Source organism: Olea europaea, unplaced genomic scaffold (assembly GCF_002742605.1).
Source record: "Olea europaea var. sylvestris unplaced genomic scaffold, O_europaea_v1 scaffold604, whole genome shotgun sequence".
Taxonomy (NCBI): domain Eukaryota; kingdom Viridiplantae; phylum Streptophyta; class Magnoliopsida; order Lamiales; family Oleaceae; genus Olea; species Olea europaea.
In genome coordinates this window covers 104,806-116,411 of record NW_019264389.1, presented here as the reverse complement: position 1 = coordinate 116,411, position 11,606 = coordinate 104,806, and the positions used below count along the sequence as shown (strand labels likewise).

General features: G+C 38.2%; 1 pseudogene; it reads right to left on the bottom strand.

Moving 5' to 3' along the window:
* The window catches only part of LOC111389654, a 32,792-nt pseudogene that overhangs the window by 10,597 nt on the left and 10,589 nt on the right, over window positions 1-11,606 (bottom strand).

The following is an 11,606-nucleotide window of genomic DNA, read 5'->3' as shown; positions in this document are numbered from 1 at the left end:
GATGGGGGATAAATCTTCCCTATCAGGTCTATCGCCCAACCCTTGAACGGCCAAGGTTTAATAATAGGTGCCATCTCTCGTGCTGGCGCCCTTTGTATTGGACCATGCTTTTGGCATGCTAAACAAATCTTTGCATACTGAATGCATAATTCTCCCATCTTTGGCAAAAAATATCCACTCCTAATAATTAACCATCTCATCCTTTGGCTAGCTTGATGAGCTCCACATATCCCTTCGTACACTTCAGCCATGATCGTCCTGGCTTCTTGCAAACTTACACATTTTAGCAGTATACCATCAGAGCGTTTCTTGAACAACTCTTCATCTATCAGTGCATAGTTTAGCAAACGCAACTTCATTTTTCTACTATCCCTTTTATTAGGTTCTTTAAGGAATTCCTTAATTTCTGCCCTCCAATCCATTGCATCTCTATCTTGTATGCAATGAAGTTCAATCATTCTCGCCCTCCTTTGGATCACGGGCAATATTGTTCCATATTCACAAGTAGACTTCCAATTTAAAACCTTTGAATACCATGAGGCCATCTGGACCAACTCATTTGCCACGTCATTGTATATCCTATTAACGCACTGAAGTTCTACTTGGTCGAATTCTTCTAATAACTCTTGAGCGATTTCATATTGACTCATGATGGAATCACTTTGGCATTTCAAATCACCAATCAGTTGGTGAATTACCAATTGAGAATCGCCTCTAATGTTTACATTTTTTACCCCCATATCTATCATTAGTTCGAGGCCCACAATTAAGGCTTCATATTCGGCCTGATTGTTGGTGCACATCCTATCCAAAGTGAATGCGAACTTGTAGCAAATCCCTAAAAGATTTATCAATGCTACTCCTAATCCTGCACCTTTAGAGGTTTTTGACCCATCGAAATACAACACCCAAGGTTTTAACTTGAACGAATTGATTTTTAATTCAATTTCTTCAGGCATGTCAAGGCATGGATGATCGGTTAGAAAGTTAGCCAAAGCCTGATTTTTTACTGCCTTTTGGGGTATGTATTGTATTTCGAATTCTGATAAAACTAACGTCCAAAGGCCTACCCTTTGGTGTAAAATAGGGCGAGAGAACATATAATTAACCAAATTTACTCTAGAAATCAAACAAACGGTTACGGGCCGTAAATAAGCCCTTAATTTTGTACATGTGAAATATAATGCAAGACATAATTTTTCGATAGCAGAGTAATTACATTCACATTTTGTTAACCGTCTACTCTAGTAATAAATCGCCCTCTCTTCACCAAATTGGTCTTCTTGCGCGACCATTCCAGCTATTGATTCTTTTTCAGCCAATACATACACTTTCATTGGCCGTCCTTGGATTGGTGACACCAACACTGGTGGACTTGATAAATATGTCTTCAGGCTTTCAAAAGCCTTTTGATGTTCTTCTTTCCAGACGAATTCATCCTGATTTTTCAGCTTTAAAAACGGCGAAAAGACTTTAGTTCGCCCTGCACAGTTAGACATAAAGCGTCTTAAAAAGTTCACTTGGCCTAGAAACCTTTGCAATTCTTTTTTGTTGCTAGGTGGTTTGGCCTCTAAAATGGCCTTCGCTTTATTTTTATCAAGTTCAATCCCTCTTTTGTGTACCAAGAAACCAAGAAAGTTCCCTGCATTAACACCAAATGCACATTTCAAGGGATTCAATTTTAGCTTATATTGCTTCATTCGCTCAAATGAACATCTTAACTGTTCGAAATGGTCCTTTTCTTTAATAGATTTGACCACTATATCATCTACATATACTTCAACAAATTTGCCTATCATATCATGAGAAATTAAATTCATTGCCCTTTGATAAATTGCTCCTGCATTTTTCAGGCCGAAAGGCATGACTACCCATTCAAAACATCCTACAGACCCAGGGCATCTAATGGCAGTTTTGTGTATGTCTTCCTCAACTATATAAATTTGATTGTATCCTGAATACCCATCCATGAAAGAATACATGATGTGTCCGACAGTTGAGTCTACTAAAGAATCTACCGTGGGCATTGGATACTCATCTTTGGGTGTGGCTATGTTTAAATTCCTAAAATTTATGCACACCCTTAGTTTACCATTCTTTTTAAATACTGGCACGACATTGGACAACCATTCGACATACCTGGCTGTTCTAATAAAGCCTACTTTTAATAATCTCTCTATCTCTTTCTTAATCTTAGGGAGTACATTAGGAGCAAAACGTCTGGGAGGCTGCCTATGAGGTTTAAAATTAGGCTTAGTTGGTAATCTATGTTCCAGCAAGTCTCTATCTAAACCAGGCATTTGTTCATATTTCCAAGCAAAACAATCTTTAGACTCCTTTAACAAAGCGACTAATTTATCACTAACCTCTTGATCGAGCATCTGGCTGATGAATGTTGGACGATCTTCTCCTTCATTGTCAATATTTACTTTAATCAGAGGGTCTTGTGCTTGAGCATATCCAAGCTTGATGATCCGCATTACTTCATCGTTCAGCTCCTTGTAAGCACTTCTTCTTCTAAACAATCCACCTTGTTGACTTCTCGGCCAATACTTTGTTCCAATTCGAATACTGTTAATTTGTCTTTCAGTGCTTTCAGGGCTGCCTCTTCTTTCACCTTGTCCTTGCATTCTTTATTGAAAGCCATTAATTTGGCTTTAAAGGCCTGAATATCGGCCATTTGCTCTTGTTGCTTAGAACTCATTCAAGACTCCTTAATTATTCTTTTGCCAATTATTGGCTCTTCTAGGGCCACTATATTTGGCCTCATCTGACTGAACATTTCAGTGAGTGCGTCTACTAAAAATGGCTCTTCACTCTGCGCGACAATCTGAGTTTCTTCCCCATCTTAGACTACCCTGACAGGTCCATAGTTTCCTTCGTACATGAACATTTCCACTGAGTTTGCTTCTACGACAAAAAGCCTATGATCGGCCTGCACCACTTCTGCTTCCCCCTTGTTATTCCAAAAAACCAGGCATTGATGGAGCGATGAGGGTATACAGCGACTTCCGTGTATCCAATCTCTTCCTAGTAACACATTGTAACTAGTAGGACCATCTATTACAAAGAAGACTGTGGTCCTAGTAGTTGTACCTATAGTTCTGTGCAATGGCATAACTCCCTTAGCTGCAGTTGCTCCTCCATTGAAACTTGTAAGGATGACTTCTGTTGGAATCATATCCCCTTCTGTCTTTGAAAGTTTCCTCATCATCCTAGATGGAATGGTGTTTATAGCTGCTCCATTATCGACAAGCACTTTTGCCACAGGTATGCCGTTAACTAGAGCTTTAACGTACAATGGCCTCAAGTATTTAGTCAATTTCATGGCTGGCCGTTTAAAAATAACCTTTTCGGCAGCCTCTATTTCTACTTCCTGCTTGTTCTCTGTTGAGTTATCCTTTTGTGATAAGTCAACATGCAGCATATCGCACTGAGCTTCTGTCTCCTGAATTCCCTTTTTACTGCTTTCTGATGCTTCCTCTTCAGTTACCCAACCTGTGGGAGGAGGCATTATTCTTGGAGGCGATCCATACTTTTCAGAATGAGGCACTCTCTTCTTCCTTTTGGGCATCCCGTACAGCACGTAAAAATCGAAAGAATGCCCAGATGGTTCTCCCAATAAGTCTACTTCACGAACTCCCTCTCGATGTACTTGCTTCAACAGAGTATTGTGCGATACTCCTCTTCTTCTCCTTTTTGCTTCCAGATCGATTTCCTCTTCAATGTCTGTCATACCATCATCTTCCTCACCATTGTAGGCTTCTCTAGAAGTCTGACCTTCTTCATATTCCAGCACGCATGCTTCTCCTTCGTTATCCTCTCTTTCTTCTTCTTCTTTCTCTTTATTCTTGAACTCATTGGCTAGTAAATAGTTATTAGCCACAACGAGAGGTAACGTACCGAACTGAATAGTAAAGGGCTGATCTGGATCTTCTCCATCCTTTCTGTCTCGCTCAAACTTCGATCCCCCAAAAGAAGTTTCTGGCAACTCTTTCATTGATTCATCTGTACCAGTCTCTTCACTATCTTTGAGAACATTTTGATTGGCTACCTTGAGTAATTTAGGCGCCTTAGGACGTGATACTTCGTGTTGTTGTCTTATCATTCGTCCATAATTTCATTGGAAACGCCTTTGTTGGGTTCTAGTCATCTCGTCGAAGGGTATTACCTTTCTTGCATTATACTGGAACGAATGCCATACATTTGGTCGGCGAGGTTGCGGTCTGAATGTTCTCCCATTATCTACTAGCCTGAACTGCCTCTCAAAAGGCGGCCCTTTGTAGAACGATGTACCTCCCTCTCTACCAGGCTGAGCATTTGGGAGGAGAGTAGGGCGATGGAGATGCTGCCATATCTCTGTTTTCTCCATATTCCCACTCACTTCTCTTTTACATCTTGCACACAAGATGTCTTCATCCTTCTTTGGCTCCTTCCCTTTAATACGCTCAAAGATACTGGGATGTGGTCCAGGGTCTTCTTCTCCATCATCTATAACCAATTTGAATTTTGGCAACTTGTTTTTGAAACCAGACATCACCATATTCACTCCAAGTGGCTGTGGAAAAGGATTTTCATCCACTGCCATCTTCTTCTTATCTTCGAACGTAATTCGTCTTGATTCAATGACATCTTGTAACACATGGTGAAAAACTAAGCAATTGTTAGTCAAATGTGACCATGTATTATGCCACTTGCAATATTTTTTACCCTTTATTTGTTCAGGGTTTGGCAATTTATGCTTATCGCTCAGCTTTTTCTGTTTATCCTTATATAATTTATCAAATATAAGGTCAACTTTGGTTACATCGAACGAGAACGTCCTAGCTTTTACGTTTTCATCTTTCATAGGCTCATCCTTACCCGATGGTCTAAGCTTAGCCATTATAGGACAAGTATACGAGTCTCCTTTGACTAATTTGGCCAAACACATTTCGGTTTGATCGTATGACTCATTATTGATGGTATAAACATCAAAATTTGGGTCTCTATAATAAGTCCCCTTGCTAGAATTTTTTTATCTGCTCTTCTTCTCTTATCAATCCCTCATACCTAATCACGTTCGCGCTCAATTGGAAAAGGTCAGGAAATTCCTTGTCTTGAAATTTCCTTTTTAAGTTAAAACTCAAACAACCTTGAGCGATTTTGACAAACTCTTTTTCGGGCAGAGGTACAAAACATTTACTTCTTGTTGTCTTGAATCTTTGGAAGAAACCTTCTGCCCATTCGTTTGGCATTTGACGTAGGTTCGCCAAATCGGTCAAAGTAACTTCAGACTCAGTCTTATAAAACTGAGCGTGGAATAATTGTTCCAATTGTTGCCATGTTTGAATAGAATTCGCTGGCAAATTGATGAACCAGGAGAAAGCTACTCCTGTTATTGAACTAGGGAAAAGCCACATTTTATGATAATCAGTTATGTCACCACTTTGCAGTGTGAATCGTCCTATGTGTTCTGGAGTAGACACCTCCCCTAAATCGGTAAACAGTGAGAATTCTGGCACTTTATACCCTCTAGGCCATGGATATGCTTGGTCTATCCAATCAGGATATGGCTTTGTGTTGGTCGGCCTAATGACGAGACGTACCCCAAAAGTCATCTGGTCTTGTACGATTTCCATAATCTGATTCCTCAACATGACGTTGGGGTCATATAGAATCCATACAGGTTGGTTGACCGGTTGATTTACTTGAGGCCTGATATTTGGTCCTTGATTAGGAATAAAATTATCATGATTTGGGTCATTGTTACCATTAGCCTGAACATTTATTCACTCATTAACACGTGGGGTATTCTGCCCGTTATTTAGGACATTATCTCTTACATTTGGATTACCCCCCAAGTTAAGCATACCACTACCATTATTCTGATTTGGCATTACACCGTCCCCTTATTTTGAAGTAGAGGGACCGAAATGTGGTTCTACCCCTTGACTTGGATTTAGGATTGGAAGATTATGTCCCACAATTGTCCTAGTTTGAAAATGGTTTGTAAGAGGCATAACTGGTTGACAAATTTGGCCTACAACTTATTCATTATTTCATTCAAAGTATTCAATTGTTTGACCATGTTGTCATAATGTGCATTCCCATTCTGGGTAAATCTTTCCATATTATGAATATTTCGAAGATTTACCTGTTCAACGACATCTTGTGTGAGTTCTCCAAGCAGTGTACGCCTAGTTTGAGGACTCAACTCTTCCATTGATTCGTAACGACTGTTACTGCTCTAATTCTGTCCATCTGTTCGTGGAGAGCTATGTTGCTCCTCATATCGCTTGATCATAGACTGGACTCCTATCACAGACTGGACTCCTTCCTGACTCACTGCTTCCTTGTCGGATCTCTGAGACATATTGTTTCACCTTTTGTATCTTCAACACCAAACACCACTGTCCCACTAGGCGTGCCAAATTGTTTCACACGGGTTAGTCACTAACAATTAAAAAGGGATCAGACGATTGTGTAAGGGACAAACCTTTTGAGACAAAGTCCCAAAAAGGGGTGTTTTTATTGGCGATGACTTTACAATTGAAAAATAAAAACAGAATGCCTCTAAGGGGCGCTAGCACACGAGTTACTGTAAAAGAAGTGTTTAAATCTAAACTAAGAAATTAAAAGTTACATATTCTCTGTTTGAGAGTGTTTGATTTCGGGTACTTTGCTCTATGTCTATTCTTCCTTTTATACTCCCTGGATGATCTCTTCATGATCAACCGCTTAAAAACTGCTTGATCGCTCTATAACTGCCCACTTTCCGTGTAGTGGCCAACTTGTCATGAAACTGCCTTCTCTAACTACTGCCATTACTTTTGTCGTTCAACCGTCTTCAATTGAATTCCTTGAATCATGGGACGTGGTAGGACTACCCAATAACTGCTTTATTAACTGCACTTTTGGGTAACCATAACATCTTATGTTTGCTAAGATGCTGGGCGACTCGAATGTTTGGACGAGAGCAGGGTCACAGCTCTGGGCGACTGCATGGCAATTCATTCGCTCAAATCTTGGGCGACTTGCAACCTTGGGCGATGGTATTACCGCGTTCATGGACTTCCCTATTTGGGCCTTTATCCTACATTGCCTGATTGATTCGTTCTTTGGGCTACTTGATTTTTGGGGATCTTTCAGTTGGGCTTCATTCCTTGGGCTATTCGACTTGGGCTGAACTTTTTGTGTGTCAACACACATGTACGAGATTTGCCTGTATAGAGATGGTTAAGTGTGCTCCATGCCTCATGGGATGTCTTGGAGGAGGCTACGAGAGTAGTAACCGGACTGGATGTGGATGCAAGAAGAGCATGAAGAAGCAATTTGTCCTAGCGAACCCAATAAGTATGGACAGCCTTGGAGGAGTCAGATTTGGAGCTGTCAATAACAGGACATGGGAGGGTGCTGGTGACAAAGTCCATCAGATCGTAGCCGATAAGCAGCGCTTCAAATTGAGTTCGCCATTGAGGAAAGGTAGCATGCTTTGAGTTTTTCATTGATCTGGGCAGTAGCGTTAATGGCAATGAGTTGTTTTTCTGTAGAGATATAGGTGGAAAGACTGAAGAAAGACTTAGTAGCAGAAGTCATGGCTGTGGAAAAAGTCTCATTAGAGATTAGTAGCTCTGCTACCATAAAATGAAAGATAAACTGCTGAGATTTTAACTTTGCACACATTTCATTCATTAGTGAGTGTGTTTATATACAACTATGGTTTAATCTAAATATAGTGAATTGCTAATTACGGTGCTACAGATGTGCTTCATAATTTCAGCCAGTGAAGCCTTGATTATAGTTTTCCTGAATAGGCATGGCATGATTCATAGCATCTTCCTACCTACAGCTGTTCTCAATAGGTATGGCATGATTCGTGGCATCTTCCTTAATACCCTGTTCATTAATGTTCATGAATCGGTAAAATTTACAAGAGTGATTTTGAACAGCGAAACAGAGTTTTCTTGCTCAATACTTACATCATGCTTGTAGAGGAATCATAGCTATAACCAATGGAAACTCCGAAAAGATTCAAGTACTAAATTGCTCCATAAATTTTCACCTGAAATCCACCTGAAAATTCCAAGTATCACAAGAAGATAAGTATGAAATATAATAGTAATATTAGGATTGTTTGCACTCGAGAGATTACCTAGGTTGTCTTTGACAGCGTCCAAGAATATTTTCTTGTCTCGGTATTGAGATCGCCTGACGGGTAACATGATGCTAGCAGAGTAGATGTGTAGCAAGTCAAAACAGCGAACAAGATCATCAAAGATGGACTTGCTACCCATCCCAGTTGAGCAGCGGCCAAAGGCAAGGACAGAACTCCAAAACCAATCACTGCTATTATTACGTGAGCACTTGCAGTCTACACAATTCCTATTCAAGTACATGTACAGAACACAGGAAATTCAGCTAAAATCTAAAAATAATTATTAAAAAAAAGGACGAAAAGAAATTAATACTTGTTCTTTTGAGACGCCCATTTGACAGAAATTAAAATTCAAATATTAATATAAGTTTAAATCAATAATTAATTTTAATCACAAATTTTATGATATCCACAACTTTTCAATTACACATTTCTTCAACATTTATTAACATCTACTAAAAATTTGATTTTAACTTCCACCTAATGGAGGCTAAGTTAATAATTTTATGTTTTGTGAGCTTCCCCTGTATTATGGGTATTCAGCACTCGCATTAAGCCAATAAATTTTCCTTCTTTGTTGTAATTTAAATAGATCCCAGCTATAAATATCAGCATATACGTATCCCCAGACAACCTACTTTGGTTCAAATTCCTGTTTCCATTAACTTTGGGCAAGATTTTATACCTAAGTTGATAGATTAATCAAATTAATGACTCTAAAATATTATCATAATGCAATAGCAGGATATTGAGTGTTGACAACAGTACTCTTGAATCCACGGGCGGAGCCAGGATTATTTTTCAATGCGGGCAAAATTTAATGTCGAACTTCGAGTTTTTGATTACGGATTTAATGATGATAAAAATATAGAACAATATTACAACAATACTAAAGATGACATAGTATTATTCTATAAAAATTCTATAAAAAAAAGGCCATCAAGAAACTTCGATATAAGCTAATCACCTTGCAGTTGGTAGTGGCCTGCTTCTCAAGAACTGAAGCCTAGGATTTGTATATGAAACATTCTTAATATCACATCTTTCCTCTTTCCTGGGGAAACCACCAACCATCACTGTAATGTTGACTCCATTGCATGTTTCAACAGCATTAGTTGTTGCAACACCACCTAATTTAAATAGCATAGTAGATAGATAAAAGTTATCCACTTTTAACTCATATCTCATCTGGCATACAAAATGTCAAAATTTATGAAACTACTGACGATTATTTTCACTACTCGAGTAAACAACGTACCATTGAGAAGAGGGAGTGCAGCATTGACCAATCCCATCTCACTCCATTAAGTGCCTCAGCAGCAGGAAGAACATCTAGTATGTGAAAGATGACAGATTGGTCAGTGCCCTACATCACATCCCTAGCAATCATAAGAGCAAGAGCACATCCAATTTGCCCTACCAACTTAGCAAGCTTCAATCAATCTAGTTCTAGATATAATATAGCTTTAAAATCAAGAAAACGGTATTTGAGTAAATTAAATATTTTGATTTGGAAACTTGAATAAAAACCATTGACACTAAACCATAGAACTCCCTCTGTTTCCTGAAATGTTGCTTAATTTGACTATGATCAGATTTCCAAATAAGCTACTAGTTTAGAGCACATTTCCAGTTTTTTGTTTGCAATAGAATTCGAACAATGTATGCGTTTAAGTGGAAAGATTCAAGATTCAAAAAATTTCCCTCAGCAATTCACAACATCTAATTACTGGAACCAATTCAACTCACAGAATCACAAATACTAAAAGCAAAAATAGAGCAATTTACTAAGCGATTCACAGTGGTAGTAATACTAGAAGCAAAAGCAATTCACATTTCACATAACAATGAATTCACTGAGCTAATTTCATATACAATACAAAACTAATACATGATTTTAATTCCAACACAATGCTCAAGAAAAGATTAATAGGTCATCTAACTCATAAAAAAATATTAAGTTCACTATATGTTACCAAAAAAAATAAATTGAAAGTTTAAAACATTAAACAAATCAAAATAACAAATAAAAAGAAAAGAGAAACAAGAATGCTTTGGGGGCTTCACCTTCTTCTTCTGCTATGGTACCATCTGTGGAGTCGCCAGTGGAATCGAAGGTGTTTGCTGACTACCATCTAGGGCTCGAAAATAAAAAGAATCGCAAGAGATTCCAAGATTGGGGGAAGACGGCGTCGGGTGATGAGAGTTCTTGAGAGGTTGAGAGGTCGAATACTGGAGCAAAACAGTAGAGATTGAGCAGCTATCCCGGAAGTCGATTGGCGAGGGCGGAATGAGAAGAAATGGGTGATTTGAGAGTTGAATGGTATTGGTACGGGTTGGATAATTGAATTGGATTTGGATTTCTTCACTTCCTTGGCTGGGTCAATTGTACGGGTTGGATAATTGAATTGGATTTGGGTTTCTTCACTTCCTTGGCTGGGTCAATTCTTATAATAAACAAATTTATAAAATAAATAAATAAATAAATTTATTTGGATTGGGCCCAAAGGTCCAGTGCTGGCATATAATGAGAAGAAATGGGTGATTTGAGAGTTGAATGGTATTGGTATGGGTTGGATAATTGAATTGGATTTGGGTTTCTTCACTTCCTTGGCTGGGCCAATTCTTATAATAATCAAATTAAAAAAAAAAAAAAAAAAAAAAAAACTATTTGGGTTGGGCCCAAAGGTCCAGTGCAGGCATATAATGAGAAGAAATGGGTGATTTGAGAGTTGAATGGTATTGGTATGGGTTGGATAATTGAATTGGATTTGGGTTTCTTCACTTCCTTGGCTGGGCCAATTCTTATAATAAACAAATTTATAAAAAATAAATAAATAAATAAATAAATTATTTGGGTTGGGCCCAGACCTCATTGGACTGCGCCCCTGCTTGAATCCAACGAGCCGATGAAACTCTTAATGATCTATCAATTCAACCAATTTACTCTGCGTCCAGCTAAAGAATGTAGGGAATTTTTATTTCCCATTTTACAACGAAACCTTCTCTTATTCTACCTATGTCTACACATGACGAATGAGAACTACCTTGATTTTCTGAGTTCAAACATTAATTAAGCCCCTGTTTTGGCCCTATTTTTTCTATCAAAATACATTTTCAACAATGATTTGATTCCATTTTAACCACACATTTTTCAGTAAAATAATATTACACGTAAATTTATAATTTTTCTTTATTTTTTAACCACACATTTTCATCGTAACATTAATACAAAATGCATTTAAACAAAATAATAAGGAATGAATGAATGAAGCTCAAACAAGCCCTAATATTCTCTTTGATGGTAAAAGACACGATTTTGACAAACCTTGACCATATAGTCCAAATATTTTTAAAGTAATGCTACAGAGACAGGATGAAAAAGGAAAATAAGAGGTTGCACACGTGTCAATGTATGATTGGAGAGTTAGAAAAAAAGTCAATAAGCTACTGACACTTCAGTATGTTT